Source organism: Petaurus breviceps, unplaced genomic scaffold (genome assembly GCF_028583685.1).
Source record: "Petaurus breviceps papuanus isolate PSGF00001 unplaced genomic scaffold, PetGlider_PUasm1.0 174, whole genome shotgun sequence".
Classification (NCBI taxonomy): Eukaryota; Metazoa; Chordata; class Mammalia; order Diprotodontia; family Petauridae; genus Petaurus; species Petaurus breviceps.
This window is the reverse complement of record NW_027185761.1, coordinates 54,517,228-54,532,892: the sequence shown is the minus strand read 5'-3', so window position 1 is coordinate 54,532,892 and position 15,665 is coordinate 54,517,228. Positions and strand designations below refer to the sequence as shown.

Below are 15,665 nucleotides of genomic sequence, written 5' to 3'. Positions count from 1 at the left end.
TCTCTCATTTGAGCCTCCCAAACGCCAGGGAGGGAGCTGCAGGATGAAGATGCCCTGGCAGGGAGTGATAAGATATGTAGGGAGGCAGGGTCTCCTGGGCAAGGAGGTGAGTGAAGAAGTCGCTAAGGTCGTACAGGCAAGATGGTAACAATCGCCAATAACAATGGCTACAGATAGAGATGAATATGAGAGACGGTTTAGAAGTCAGATCAATCCAAAGGTCCTGGAGAGTAGAGATCAGGAATGGGAAAGGGAAGCATCGAGTCTCTGAGAATGGAAATGCCACCAACAACAGTGTCAGAGAAGAATCTGTTTTAGGACAACAATAGGGTCATTTTTTGTGTTGGTATGACACATAGGAAGCGCCAGCAGGGGTATGCTAGGACTGGCTCGCAGGCTGATTGTTAAATTTTCAGAGTAAGCATTTACTCAGAAATCAGCGACCATTATACAACAAGGCTGGATTTATTGTTTTGTTGACTATTTAGACTTAAGAAGATGCTAGTAGTGCAGATTAAACTTAAAAATGTGTGTGCATACACTTCCCCTCTTCTGGAGAACCCACTTGTTAGACACCTATCAGCACACCTCTGGCCCCACTTGGATTTCAAGGCCAGTTGCACATTACTCCCCATCGCAAAATCTATTCTCTACCCAAACTGGTCTTTTGCTGTTCTCTCTCTGCAACATTCCATGGTTTTGTCTGGGCCATCTCCCACACCTGAAATTTTCTCCATATTCACCTTTGCCTTTTGGGACCCTCTCTCTCTTCATGAGTCAGCTCAAATGTCACCTCCTTCAGGAAACCCTTCCTGATTCTACCACAAAATCACTCCAGGCTCAGATTCAAGCTAGCTCAGACTCAGTCTGTGTCAGATTGCTCTGGCCCATTTGTCAATACAGGTATCACAAATGCTCAGGCTCCTTAAGAGCCTACCCAGTATGGTGAATCTTTAATAAATTTTGCAAAAAAATTCACTTTAAAATGATTTCATTTCTTTACTTTGTGAATATGCACATATTTCAGATCAGCTGGATTTCCTTTTTACCTTTGTTGCCCCAGAATTTAACACAGTACCTAATAAACAGATGTCTCTAGATAAATGTTAAAAGGCTGAAGGATTAGGAGCTCAGGAGGCAGTTAGAAGTTTGAGACTGAGGTCAAGGTAAAGTCCTAGATTAGTAAAGGATTTACATACAGGTGATTGCTGAAAATGTGGGAGGGAGTGAGATTGCCAAGGGCCAAAGAACTGACCCCTGAGGCCCGTGAAGGAGAGAGTAAAGAAGACAAAGTCAAATAGGTAAAAAGAAAACCAGAAGATGTCAAGGTCACAAACACCAGAAGGTCAAAGAAAAACTCCTCAAGAATGTAAGCTTCTTGAGAGAGCAATTACTTGATTTTTGGGGTTTCATTTTGGGGGTTCGTTTCATTTCAACACCTTTTAGAATGCCTTGCATACAGTAGGTATCTAGTAAATGTTTCCTGGATTAGCAATTCCACTCCTTGTATTCAACAGTTAAGCTCAACAGAGGGTAACTAGCATGGATTACTTGCACACTCTGTAAACGTGGTTTTGTGACTTTCTCCATCAGTTCTATATGTCTGAACACAGAAACAAAGAAAATGGAAAGTGCAAATTCAGAAGTCATAAGGCAATAAACTTCATTTTCACAGGAATTTGTGAAGAGCATTGCTCTCCCAAGTGAGAGACAAAATGCATCCCAATGTAAAAGGTCCATATGCGTAGGTATTACCTAAGGACTTCTGTGGAGGTTGTAAGAAAAATGTTCAGGATCCTAGATCAATCAATCAATCAATAAACATTTATTAATCAGCTGCTATGTGCCAGTCACTGTGCTTCATGCTGGGAATAAAAAAAAAAAAAAGGCAAAAGGCAATCACTGCCCTCAAGGAGTTTACAATCTAATGAACTATACACTTTTAGAATTGAGAAGGATCTCAGTAACCATCCGTTCCAACCAAGTTATAAAAAAATTAAATTCTAACATTCCAACCAAGTGTTCACTGACCATCTGCTTGAAGACACCCACCTGTGAAGACACAGGAGGAACCCACTGATCCCCAAGGGAGGCCATCCCACTTTCAGGAAGCTAGAATTGTTAGGAAGGGTTTTGGGTTTTTGTTTTCCTAACATCAAGCCCAAATTTTCTTCTTTGTAGCTTCTCCTCATTGTACCTGGTTCTGCTGCTTTGGGCCAAATTGAACAATTCTCATCCCTCTAATTCTAAAAGGAAACCCCTTCAAAAACTTGAACATGGGGTGGCTAGGTGGCGCAGTGAATAGAGTACCAGCCCTGGAGTCAGGAGGACCTGGGTTCAGATGCGGCCTCAGTCACTTAACACACCCCCCCCACACACACACCCCCACCCACACATACACACCCACACACAAACTAACCGTGTGACCTTGGGCAAGTCACTTAACCCCAATTGCCCTCCAAAAAGCAAAAAACAAAAAAACTTGAACTTGGCTATGAAAGCACCCCCTCTGTTGCCCCCAGCCTTCTCCAGGCTAAATGTCCCTTGTTCAACTGATTCTCATATTCCAAGGATTGCCAGTTTCTACCAGCTTATCAGTGTTTCTAAAATTTAGTGCCCTGAACTGAATACAATACACCAGACCTGCTCTGAACAATGTGACTATCATCTCTTTGTTCCTGGAAGTGAAGCATATTCTTAATGTGGTCCAAGATACATTGATTTTTTTTCTATTTACCATATTACTTGATTATATGGAACTTGCTGTCCACTAAACCCCCACATCTTTTTTTCAAATGAACGGCTAATGATGCTTCACCCATCTTCTACTTGCCAAGTCAATTATCAGAACTCATGTAAGACCTTCCATTTATCTTGATTAAATTTCATCTTATTTGATTCATCCCAATGTTCTCGCCTGTCAAGATCCTTTTAAAAATCCTAACTATCTCCTATAATGTGTTAGCTGCCCCTCCTAACTTTGAGTCACCTGCAAATCTGCTAAACATACCATGTAGATTTTCATTCAGGGAGAGTAATTTATCTTTCAATATTAAAAGAAGACAATTTTTTTTTCTGAAAGTGTTGTTTAGAGGCCAAATATTTTAACTGTGCCACTTGTAAGAAGGGTTCCCATCTGTACCAATTAGTTAAGCAACATTTCAAAAACTGGGGCAATAAGATGGTTTTAATTGGTGCTTATTAAAAAAAGAAATCATGTTTTTGGTAGATGCTTTTGTAAACTCTGAGAAAGGACTGAAGCCACTCCCATCTCAAAACACAAAACAAAAACAAAACCCAAACCAACAACTTTTGCTTAAAAGAAAAAGAGAGGACCCTCCCCCCCTCCCATTCAAGTCCTATAATTAGGTCTTTGGAGGGAGATAGAGGCAGAAAGGACAAAACAAGGAACAATGCTTGAGATGGCACAGGGCCTAATTCTCTACTATATAATTACTGCCAGAAGAGGTCACCAATCTCCCTAACCTTTTCCTTTGGAGGAAAGAGCTGGGGATTTCTAGCAGCCCCTAAAGATGAAGTACGAGTTTTCTTGTTGTAGAATGGATAGCTAAAGTAACTCGTACAATTTCCTACTTGCCTCCACTAAAACACATCCCATTTGGGTCTGCTATGCAAGTGAAATGAAAGACCGAGACGCCTTGAGAACCAGCTCTTCTCAAAGTCCTCGTAACTGCAAAGAGTCTCTTCTGCTGCCTGGGCTTCGTGGGGTGCTCTCTGGGCAACAAAACACAGCAACTGGGAGGCTCACAAGCCATCACTAATTATTAAGTGTCAAATTAATGTCTCTAAATGGATTCTGATTCCTGGAGAACTGAAGTGAGCTCATCAAGGACCAGAATTTCCAAGTAATTTTAACTCAAAAAGGAAATCTCATACTTAAAAATCAAATTCCCTGCAAGTGCCAAGCCCTCCACAAAACTATAACTCTGAAACATGGGTTTAGAAGGTTGGAAGAATCAAAGGCATTCACTAAAAAAGGAAAAAAAAAGAGGCTTTGAAAAGTCAAAAGGCTGAGCTATCAAAAGCCTTGTTGACCATCCCTTAGTGTAACAATATCCCAAAGAGAAATAATAGGATTCATTAAAATGCATTCAGTTTAACTTTTGCCCATATAAGCCTTAGCCTTCTGAAGCAGGCAGTTGGACAAGGGTGCTCCCGGGCTTCCAAACAGAACATAACATCATAAGTGATAGGACTATAAGCTCCCTGAGGGCAAAGACTTTTTCATTTCTGTTTACATGCTTTTTTTTTGTCTTTGTAATTGGAGTCTTGTAGATAGTAAGTGGTTGATAAATGCTTCTTGAATTGTTTACTAGGGGTAAGTAAACAGCTGAATCTGGCCCTTACAAACTGGCCAGAACCTAAATTTTCAGTGTAAGCATTCATTCCTTGGAAATCTATAAAGGTCACAAATCAGGCCTTGATTGATTGTGTTGCTGATTGTCTAGACTTAAGAAAGTGATGGATAAAATGTTAATATTACTAAACCTTTACTATCATATCCCTGCAAAGGAATGTCCTGTGTACTTCTCAGTTAGTTAAAACAGTCTTTTGTTTTTTTGTTTTTTATAGGCAAAGCATCACGTTAGATATGATTCTCTATGGAACAAATGGGGACAGCCTTAAGAGCGATGATTCCAGCTGTTTTTTTTTTATAATAACAACAATGGTAATTAAAACTATCAAAAATAATGCATCTATGAAACCCTGTTGAGATTTCAAAGGGTTTTTCAGAGATTACTTCATTCCACCCTCTGTCCTTTTAGGGAGGAAGGTCTGGGTTTAAATTCTACCTCAGACACTTCCTGGCTATGTGACTCAACCTCTCAGAGCTCCTGGCAACTGGCTAAGACTATAAATTACAAAGATCTGTAGGGATACCTTGTCTGTGTGGATTCATAAAAACATGGGAATACACTGGAAAATTCTTACTTGGCTTAGGCAGCCATTGTAGGGATTTGCCTTTGCTAGATGGTAAGTACCTGAGAACACCTTATGAGGCTGGCCTCCCCCACCCTCAGCCAGAGAACATCAGATTAGAAAGAAATCAACAGCTAACCTTGCCTCATTATATTAAAATATTAATGATTATGACAATGGACAATTAAATCACAATTGAATTATGATCGTGAATTATAAGAAAAAGTCTAACATTTAAAAAACATGTTACATATTAATCCTCTGACTAATAGCCTTATTAATAAATAACTAAAGACTACATTTTTCAACTGGTCTTCTAGCTTCCATGGGAACATTCTGATTGTGACATAATTTTTAAATTAGTGGGTTTATTCATAGTTTTATATTAGTAAATGTCAACCTTCTTACTAATTAGCAAATTCAGAAAATCCACCGTGGTATTAATTTTCAAAATGTATAGGGCATGAAAATGGGGGGGTGAAGGAATAAAGAGACTATTAACATTTTTCACAGGGCCTTCATTACCATCAAATCCAACCCAAAGCGGGAAACTATTAACCTGGTTTTTAGAGAACGCTTTGAATGGCTTAGATGGAACATGCTGTTGTCACAAAGAGAAAGAAAGGCTCATTTATCGCAAAATGTTGTTGCCGGGAAGGCACTCCTGGTTACATCTAAATTTTCCCCGATGAAATTTTCTCAAGTTGTTGTTGCTGTTGAGTTTTACCCTCTTGACTTCAGTTGTGTTAAATGTGCTTTTTTTCCAGAAGTTTTTCATTTAAAAGGGTTTTACCATCTCTTTACTGATGTTTCCACTCAGTCCCTCATCCACTCTCCCTCACTTGAGAGAACAATGGGCTAGGGAATGTCAGCTTCATCTGAGGCTGCCCTGCAAGTGGTTAGTTTGATATTGTTGGGGGTTCTTAAGGTTTTTTTTAATTCATTTATTTAATATTTTAGCCATGCATGCATTCATGAAGGGTAAATAAACTCTCTCTTATTCATTTCCCACTAACCCGTGGGAAGGATGTCTATACAGCCTGATTGACCCCCAAGCTCAAGGCAGTCTTGTCTTCTCACGCACACTCTTAATGGAGCTTTCCTACTAACTTTAGATATTAAATGAATATATATCTTTTTGTTATTTTCCTTTAACTATGGATGCCAGGTGCTAATATTATGTAGTCTCATGCGGGGGAGGGGCAGGATAACCATGTGGTAATTGTAGTAGTAATAGCTAACATTTATATTAAACACTTAAAGATTTGCAAAGCACTTTATAAATATTATCTCTTTTTATCCTTACAGCAACCATGAGAGGTAGGTACAATTCTTATCCTCATTTTATACATGAGGAAGCTGAAGCAGAGAGAGGCTAAGTGACTGGTCCAGGGTCACAAGGCTAGCAAGTATCTGAGGACTGCATTTTACCTTGGATCTCCCTGATTCCAGGTCTAATGCTCTATTCACTACACCACCAGATGCTCATATGTAAGTAGCTTCAAAACATAGGACTGGAGGGAACAAGTGCATATGCACATGTTCTAGTACACATTACTGACCTAGATATGTGTGTATATATACCATATATGTACGGATACATGTGCACATAGACATAAGACTATAAGTATATACACATATGGTTATACTATGCCTTGTTGACTGATGTGCTGATAACAATGAAATTCTCCAAAAAACCCCAAATAACACTTGTATCTGTGTATAAGTAGGTAGGACAATACATACACATGCGTGTACACACATGTGACATGTGCACACATGCGTGTATAATAATGTGCATGTGTCACATGACAGCTGACGTACCTACAATGTTTACAAACATTACCTGTGTGATCTCGCTGACTCAGCACATCACCGTTACCTAAGCCCACTGGTATTTTTATAAAATTTTAGAGATGAGAGAAATGCAGCTCAGAATGCTTCAGGGACTTGCCCAGGGTCACACAGCTCTGTCCCTAAGCTCATGTATATATAATAAGAATATGGATGTAGAGAGGCCGTAATAACAATAGCTCCTATTTACACAATGCTTCAAAGCTTAGAAAGCGTTTCACCTAATTCTGTCATTTGATCTTCATGACAAGCCTGTGAGCTCGGCGTTACTATTGTCCTTGTTCTACAGACGAGAAAACTATAGTTCTGAGAGTTAGTTAAGTGACTGGCCCAGGGTCACAAAGCACATAAATGTCTGATGCCTTTATTCCAAGAACAATGCAGCACTCTATCCACTGGGCTATACTGCCTCTGTAGAGATGATTAATAATAAAAACAGTTACAGCTGAGTAGCATTTATATGGAGCAGCCCAGTGGTTCACTAGATAGAGAATTGGTCCTAGAATCAGGAAGACCTGAGTTCAAATGCAGCCTCATACACATACTAGCTGTATGACTCTGGTCAAGTCACTTCACCTGTTTGCCTTTATCCACTAGAGAAGAAAATGCCAAACCGCTCCAGTATCTTTGCCAGGAAAAGTCCATTTGGGGAAACGAAGAATTAGCCACCACCAAATAACAACATCGACAAAGGGTATCGGTATAATGTTTTATAGGTTGCAGACTGATTCACATATGTTACCTCATCTAACCCTGAAAACAAACCTGGGAGGCAGGTACTATCCCTATCCCCATTTCACAGAGGAGGAAACTGAGTCTAAGAGAAGATAAGTGACTTGTCCAGGGTCACACATCTAGTAATGATCTGAGGCAGGTCTTCCACACATACTGCTATCTACTACTCTACCTCAGACACAAATAAAAGTGTGTATCTAGACATCATATATCATTTGTTGCCTAGAAAACATAATTTACTCCCTAGTAGGATAAAATTCATTATACAAATACACCAGGGCACACAGAAGGCATTTATAAATGCAGGGTAATTAAATAGTACCCAAAACTAGCTGCTTTTTTTTATCCCTAGTTTCATCCTTGCCATATTTAATTGATTTAATTTGTCAACATCAAATACTAACAAAGGTTATAAAACCCTTCCTGTACGCTAAGCACTTGCTGTATACTGGAGACACAAGAACTAAGTTCAAGCCCTCCCTGCTCAGCACATTCCAAATAATGAGCACCATCCCGTCTGGGCCCGAGGAGATGGAGACTGGAAAATGACGCTTGGTCTCAGGGGGCCGGCAGCTCAGACTCTATAAAACGCATCTAGCACGGTGAGGTCCACTGCAATGGGGCTTAGTGAGCAGACTCCGGGTCAGCTGAGGGATTCCTTCTACTGGAAACGGAGATAAAAAGGGGAAGATCAGGTCATTATCTCCAGCCCCCTCAACTTGACTGTGCTGATGCCATTCAAATAAAAATGAAGGTCAGAGAAGAGATTGTGGCTTGATTTTCTCTTTCTTTGGCTACTGTGGGTAACAGAATAGTAGTGTCTGCACACACATGCGCACACACACATGCATGCACACACACACACACACACACACACACCATTCCCTGTCACCTTATAAACTAGCCTGGTCCTACCACTACCCCCATTGACCCCACAACACCTGGAATCCCCACTAGATTACGAGAGAAGTGGGTCCATGACCCTTTAATTAAAGCTTACGGAAGTAGAAATGTGAGCAAAATTGGAGAAACCTTTGACTCTGCCCTAGAAAATGGTGGTGCCATAATGCACCAGTAATCCGTGATGACCTGGAAGTGGGAACCACTGGCCTAATGGATTCCTCTACAAGTTTGAGTCTTCAGTTACATGTTTATCAAAGTTAGGTGGACAGAGAGATAGAGAGAGGGACAGAGAGAGAGGGAGAGAGATGGAGAGAGATGGAGAGAGACAGAGAGAGAAAGAGAGAGGAAGAGAGGAGGGGGGGAGAGAGGGAGATACTCAGATATTTTTACACGTAAAGAACAATAGAGCAATACATGTGAGTGTGTGTGTGTGTGTGTGTACACATCAGTCTTCTATCAATTATATCACTTAGCCACTTGTGGGTGTGGCTATGGGTAAAAACAACAATTGAAACAGGATGAAAATATCTCCAAACTCTACCCAAGGACTGTTTTGTGGTAACAAACAGAGCCAAACATCCTCCCCTCTTCCCCTGCCAAGAGGAGGGCCGGTGCTCACCCTCAGCTTCCTTTTATAGGAGCCACTTTGGGGGGTTCTTGGCCCCTCTAAATTTCCTTTCTATCCCATCTCCACATTCTGTGTTGCAGGACAGGGCATGAAGAACATGTAGATTAATAATTAAAAAGTCAGAAATGCACATTCTTGGAGAGAAATCTTTCATTCGGGGAGACTGGAGGCCTTGCTCAATGACACTCTCGAGACTGGACATCCAGTGACTTCTCCTACAACGTGGGCTCTTCAGCTGAGGACACATGTGTCTGAATGGGACAAGCTTACACACAATAGCAATTTTAACACCAGCCAACGTTTACACGGGGTCTAGTACATGCCAGGCGCTGTGCCAAGCACCTTACAGACATGATCTTGTGATCAACACAATAACCCTGGGAGGCAGGCGCTGTTATTCTCCCCATTTCACAGATGAGGAAACTGAGGCAGACAGAGAGTAAGTGACTTGGCTAAGTGTCCACAGCTAGATTTAAACCAAAACATCCTTTATTTCCATTAACTTCTAACTGAAATTGCAGTAGCTGAGAATGTCCTCACTGACACTAGCAGAAGGAGCTTTTATGTAGCATTTACAGAGTATTCTAAGGTTTCCAAAGCACTTTCAGAACATTATAGAATGTCCTTACGACAACCCTAGGTGTTAGGGACTGTTATTCTTATAGATGAGGAAACTCGGGCACAGAGAGGTTCAGTTACATGCCCAGGATCACACAGGCAGATTAGTGTCTGAAGCTGGACTGGAATTCGGGTCTTCCTATCTTCCTGGCTCCAAGTCCAACACTCTATAGACTGAGAGTTCTCTGTCTTGGTGAATTCACAGGTCCAGGCCCCACCCCTACACACATCACTTCATCCATATTTTTTTTTTTGTCTTTTTGGAGGGGGGAAGGAAGGGCAATCGGGATTAAGTGACTTGCCCAAGGTCACACAGTTAATGTTAAGTGTCTGAGGTCAAATTTGAACTCAGGTCCTCCAGGGCTGGTGCTCTATTCACTATGCCACTTGGCTGCCCCTGCTGCATTCATCCTTGAGAGCGTTCTGATTAATAACCGTAGCTCAAGTCAAAGCACAACTTTCCTATTACAGCAATGTCCATCTTGGGCCCCAATTGAGCAGGGTATTGACAGAAAACAAGGTAATGTTCCAGGAAACAGCTCAAATAGGATCCTATTTCAAGAGTCTACCCTATGGAAAAGCCAGTTTGGAATGTATGACTTCAAAGAACAGCAGTCCCACTCACGGCTTTTCCTCCTCTCAACGGGGAAAGGCTCAGAGCCTCTAGCAGTCACCTAACAAGGTCCCATTCAGGAGGGTTACAGAGCTGAGCAAAGGCCGTGAGGGCCACGGGCACCGCTTCCACACAGCTCCATTCCAACTCAAACTCAGGCAGTCATTTTGGAAATCTGTGACCACTGGTCACAAGAATAATTATGAGCAGAGTGATAGGGAGAAGAAGACCCAGAACGAGAGTGTCTGCAAAGCCAAGGGTCAACTCAGTAACAACACACAAAATAACAGCAATGACAACAACAATAATGTGAATAGTAGAACAAAACATAGTTAGTCCATCTGTCTAAAAATAGTCCATAAAGCATGACATTCAAAAGGATGACAGCAGGGCAGTAACGTGTCCTGTGACTGTTTCTACCCCATTGAAAACCATGAGGATGAGAACAAGATGACAATAAACACACCAGTGCCGCCCGCCACTGGAGCTGTCCTGGAGATGTCTTAGTGAGTGAAGGGAAGACGAGATTGCCGCCCAGTACTTTTACTTCATACATCACCCACTCAGTCGTTTGGGGACATTAAATAAACAAGAATAAGTCAGGACCTCATCCAAAGATGAGACTGATGAGAAAAACAAACATTTCAAGTTCTGCATTAAGTGAACATTAAGAGGGTAAAATAATTCTATCAGTCTAAAACTTGGCCAAGATCCACCAACGAACCCACATGGACTTATTAGGCACCACTATGGGCTAGGCACTACTTTAAGTGCTTCGCAGTTATTATTTCATCTTCTGAAGTTCCAGGGGTGGCGAAGCTGTGGCCTCGAGACCCCATGTGACCCTCTTGGCCCTCTGACTGAACCCAAACTTCATAAAAGAACTTGTTCTTGTACAACTTGGATTCAGTCAAAAGGCTGCACCCAAGGTCACACGTGGCCTCAAGGTCGCAGGCTCCCCACCCTATTTCTAAACAGTCCTGGGAGGTAGGTACTGTTATTATTTCGATGTTCCGGTTGAGTAAACTGGAGCAAACAAAGGTGAGATGACTTGCCTAGGGTCACAGGGCTACTATGTGTCTGAGACCAAATGTGAACTCAGGTCTTCCTGTTTTAGGTCCAGCACTCTATCCCCTGCACCATCAGCTGCCTCTCTACAAAAGTATGTATTAAAAATGTACATACATAAGCATATTTATATAGCACAAATACAGCATGAATAAGATGTATGTATATGCAAAGGAGATAAATGCAAAGTCATTTGGCAGGCCGGGCACTAGCGGATGGAGATAGAGTTTCTTTAATCTGGGGCTGCCTCTTAACCTGGGGTCTAGTGAAACCTTAAAAAAATCATAACTGTATCTTAGTGTTATCCATTTTCTTTGTAACCTTATGTACTTTATCTTATTCATTTAAAAACATGATTCTAAGAAGGGGTCCCTAATACTGCCCAAGGGGCCCAGAACCCAAAAAAAGGTGAAAAAATCCCAAGGCTCTCTCGTGTGTCACCCACTTAAAGTTTGTCTAGTAGTTCAGATTTCCTCTGGAAGTAAAAGGCCTGTGGTACTGTAATAACTTCAGTGAATAATGCCGAAGTCAAACGTGGTTATTAAGAACACTGAATAATATATCAGCAACTCTGCAATTGGGGGGGAAAAATTCTCACCCAGGCGAAGAGTTTCATCAATAGCATTTATTAGTATTATTATTTTTGATGTCACGGATTGTGCAGAAAGACTTTTACTGCTGAGGAAGGAGAGCTGGTGAAAAGCGCTCAGCCAGCAGGGACGGCTGAGCTGAGCCAACAAGAGAGCAGGCCAGCCCCGGGTTTAGCTACCTGGAGTGTGCAGGTCACGTGCCGTGTTAGGAGTGTGAGACTATGACATTAATGTCAATTTATAGACCAAAGAACGGTGAATTGTGTGGGTGGGAATGGAAGAGAGGGGAGGCTTTGGAGGGAACAGAGCAAGTTATAGATTCAGAGGTAATGGTGTATTACATGAGTGTGGAATGAAATTCTAGAAGAGAACTGGGTGATGGCTCTGGAAATGCAAAATGAAAATATAGAAGGTCAGGGGAAAATGATCAAGGCAAAAACCAAGGCCTCTTATGGTCCTGTGACATAGCCCTTAATCTGCTTTCATTATTCTCCTCAGCATTAATGATGATAATAGCAAGCATTTATAAACAGCTTTAAGGTTTGCAAAATCTCATTTGATAATCTGATAATCACATTAAATCCTTATAACAACCCTGAAGGTAGATGCTATTATTATCCCACAGATAAGGCAGTTAGAGGTTAAGGGACTTGCCCAGGGTCATACAGCTGGTCACTGTATGTGGGAGGATTGTAAACTTAAGTCTTCCTGACTCCAGGTTCAATGTTCCATCCACTGTGCAATCAGTAAAATGAGGGGGTCTCACTAAGCCCCCCTCCATCTCCGAATTTATGGTTCTCTGATCTCGAGTTTTCTTCCTTTAGAATCAATGGTCTCTCAAAGTACCAAAAAATGGACAGCTTCTAAAAAGAGCTGAAAACTAGCAAGGGGAATATGGAGAAGAAAGAAGAAGAGATATGTGAAGGACAGCCAATGGACACGCTCCGCATGTCAATAAATAGTCAATAAACATTTATTAAGCGCCTACTACGTGCCGGACGTTGTTCTAAGCACATGTAACTAGCAGTTCTGGAGAGTTCTTCCCCTATCTGCCCCTTCTCTTTTAACGCCATCACTAATGTCCCACTGACACCAAAAGAAAGTCTACTTATACTGGCATTTAATGTAGAAAATATATTTATATGTTTTATAATCGATGTATAAAATCCTATATTAAATATATGAGCAACATAGAAAATCCTATATTAGATATATAATAAATATGTAACATATACATTGTATGCAATACACAGGGTGTCCCTAAAGTCTGTACACAAAGGAAATCTCATTAACTGTGCATATTTTCAAGTAATGAAAGGAATGAAATTTTCAAGAACATTTTATTTAATTAGCACAAATTTTGGCCATGACAATTTCATATGGAATAAAAGCTTTCATTAGCTATTGGGGACTAACTTCCATATTAATGAGATTAATTTAATTAATGAGATTTCCTATGTGCCTCCCATGTCCTCTAACATCTTCCTATAAAATCTCATTTATGCTAATTAAATAAAATGTTGTTGAAAATTCCATTTCTTTCATTTGTCGAAAATATGCACAGTTAATAAGATTTCCTATGTGTCCAGACTTAGGTGTCCAGGACACCCTGTATAATAATATATGACATATGAAGTGTAGAATATGATATATTTATATCAACGATCATCTTAGGAATAAATAAGATGTAAATAGAACTTGAAAGTCTGCCAAGTGTGTTACCAGCATTGTTCCATCTGATCCCCCAAACAGCCTGGTGAGGTAGGGTGCTGTTCTTATCCTCATTTAATTTGACTTTCAATGATTTGCCTAGGGTCACACAGTGTCCAAGGCAGGATTCGAACTCAGGTCTTCCTAATTCCGAATCTATTGCTCTATGGCCCTTCTGGTGGGACAGAGGGAAAAGATGCTGGAGCTGAGAAGGGTCAATGAGGCTGTGCTTCACCGAGGTGGGAAAGCTAGAAGGCCCCTGTTGTTCTCTCTCTCTCCTGTCACAGAACAACGTCGGTCTTATTCCTCTGCCAATTAAAACAACCACTGAACCAGGGCCCTCCACGAGATCTCCCTGCTCTCTTCTCTGAGCTCTCAGAACCCCTCCAGCTCCAAGGCCGCTGACGGCTGCTGCCTTTCTCACTGGGGGCAGAGCAGACAGATGCCATCCCCAACAGGCTCCCCACAGGCAGGTGCATTTCTCTGCCCGGAGCTCAGTGACAAGAAACCTCCTGTAACCTGGGAGTGACCCATTCGCTCCCTTCTGATCTCTGCCTTCCTTCCCTCCTGGGCCAGCTCCTGGCTGAGATGCATGCTCTCTGCAGGCCCCCCCCCCCCCATCCTCCTTGGGTGGCCCTGCAGGCAGCCACAGCCCAGTCCAGCCAGGGACCTAGGGCAGGATCCTCGGGTTTTCCCTGCTCTGTTCTGTCCCCTGCCTGGGGCCTCTCCTTCCTAGTAAGCCTCACCTGGGGTTCTCTGTCACCTGGGACTCTGGCAGGCAGCAGCAGGCGGGGGACTGCCCACGTGGAGGAACCACAGGGAAAGATTAGCAGGGAGTGTTCTCTCTCTGGAGCTCAGCCAGGAAAGTGAGTCAGGAAATACCTGGTCATATGCCTTACAGCTTCCTCCAGAGGGGAGGGGCCACTGGGCTGCATCACCTGAAATCTGACCCCTTCCTTCTTCCCTCTGGTCTGGGGAGGGCAGGGAAGAACTTTGATCTGGAGATTTGGGAGACCTGAACCGTTTGCAGGGACCCTCCCAAACCCTCACCTCGTGAAGAAGGGAGGTTATGGTCTATGCTGCCATATCTTTTCATTTTCATTCCATATTTCTTGCTTCCATCCTCTCTTTTCCACTCCAGTTCAGGCCCTCACCACGTCTCACCTGGTCTATTGTGAGAGCCTCCCATCTGGTGTCCCTGCCTCATTTCCCCCATCCCCAATTTATCCACCCCTCAGGTGTCAAAATGATCTTCCTAACGCACATGTCTGATTATGTCACTCTTTGGATCAATAAACTCCCATGGCTCCCTGTGTCTTCAAGGATAGAATATTCACTTCTCTGGCTCCAAGAGCCCTTCAAAGCCTCTCCCAAAGCTGCTTTTCTGGACTTATTGGACATTGTTCCCCTCCATGTATATGGAGGTGTGGATACACTGGCCTTCTCACTATTCCTTATGTACGACCACACTCCACGTTGCCACACCATGATTTCACTTTGTACGAGCTGTTGCCTCTGCCTGTAATATACCCCTGCCCATTACATCTACCTGTCAGAATCTCTAGTTTCCTTCAAGGTTCAGGTCAAGAGCCACGTCTTACAGGAAACCTTCCTACCCTCCTGCTTGCTGGCTGTTAGTGTGTGACCTACCCAAACTACATTGTATTTATTTTAAATCTATTGTGTGTATAATTATATATGCAGGCATATATGGGGGTGAGGGAGGGATAGAAGAAGACAAAGACAGAGACAGAGATTGAGTTTGGGGAGAGTGTACAAAGAGGGTGACCAAAATGGTGAAGGACCTGGAAACCAGGCCATAGGAGACTCAGTCAAAGGAACTGCTGATGTTCAATCAAGAGAAAAGAAGAGAAGACAAGGAAAGAGAGGGAGGGAGGAAGGAAGAGAGAGACAGAGAGAGACAGAGACAGACAGAGAGACAGAGAGAGAGAAGAGAGACAGAGACAGAGACAGAGAGAGACAGAGAGAGACAGAGGGAGAGAGA

At 42.2% G+C, this 15,665-nt stretch overlaps 1 protein-coding gene across 27 annotated transcripts in view; it reads right to left on the bottom strand.

The window, feature by feature from the left end:
* FHIT (fragile histidine triad diadenosine triphosphatase) overlaps nucleotides 1–15,665 on the bottom strand; it is a 1,710,176-nt gene that overhangs the window by 1,021,132 nt on the left and 673,379 nt on the right. The window contains exon 1 of one of the 27 annotated variants that reach the window (XM_069084209.1): nucleotides 14,407–14,528. The exons of the other annotated variants lie outside the window; for them this stretch is intronic. The gene's annotated coding sequence lies outside the window, so the exon portion shown is untranslated. Of the gene's footprint in view, nucleotides 1–14,406; nucleotides 14,529–15,665 lie in introns of those variants that run through there. 27 annotated transcript variants of the gene reach the window in all.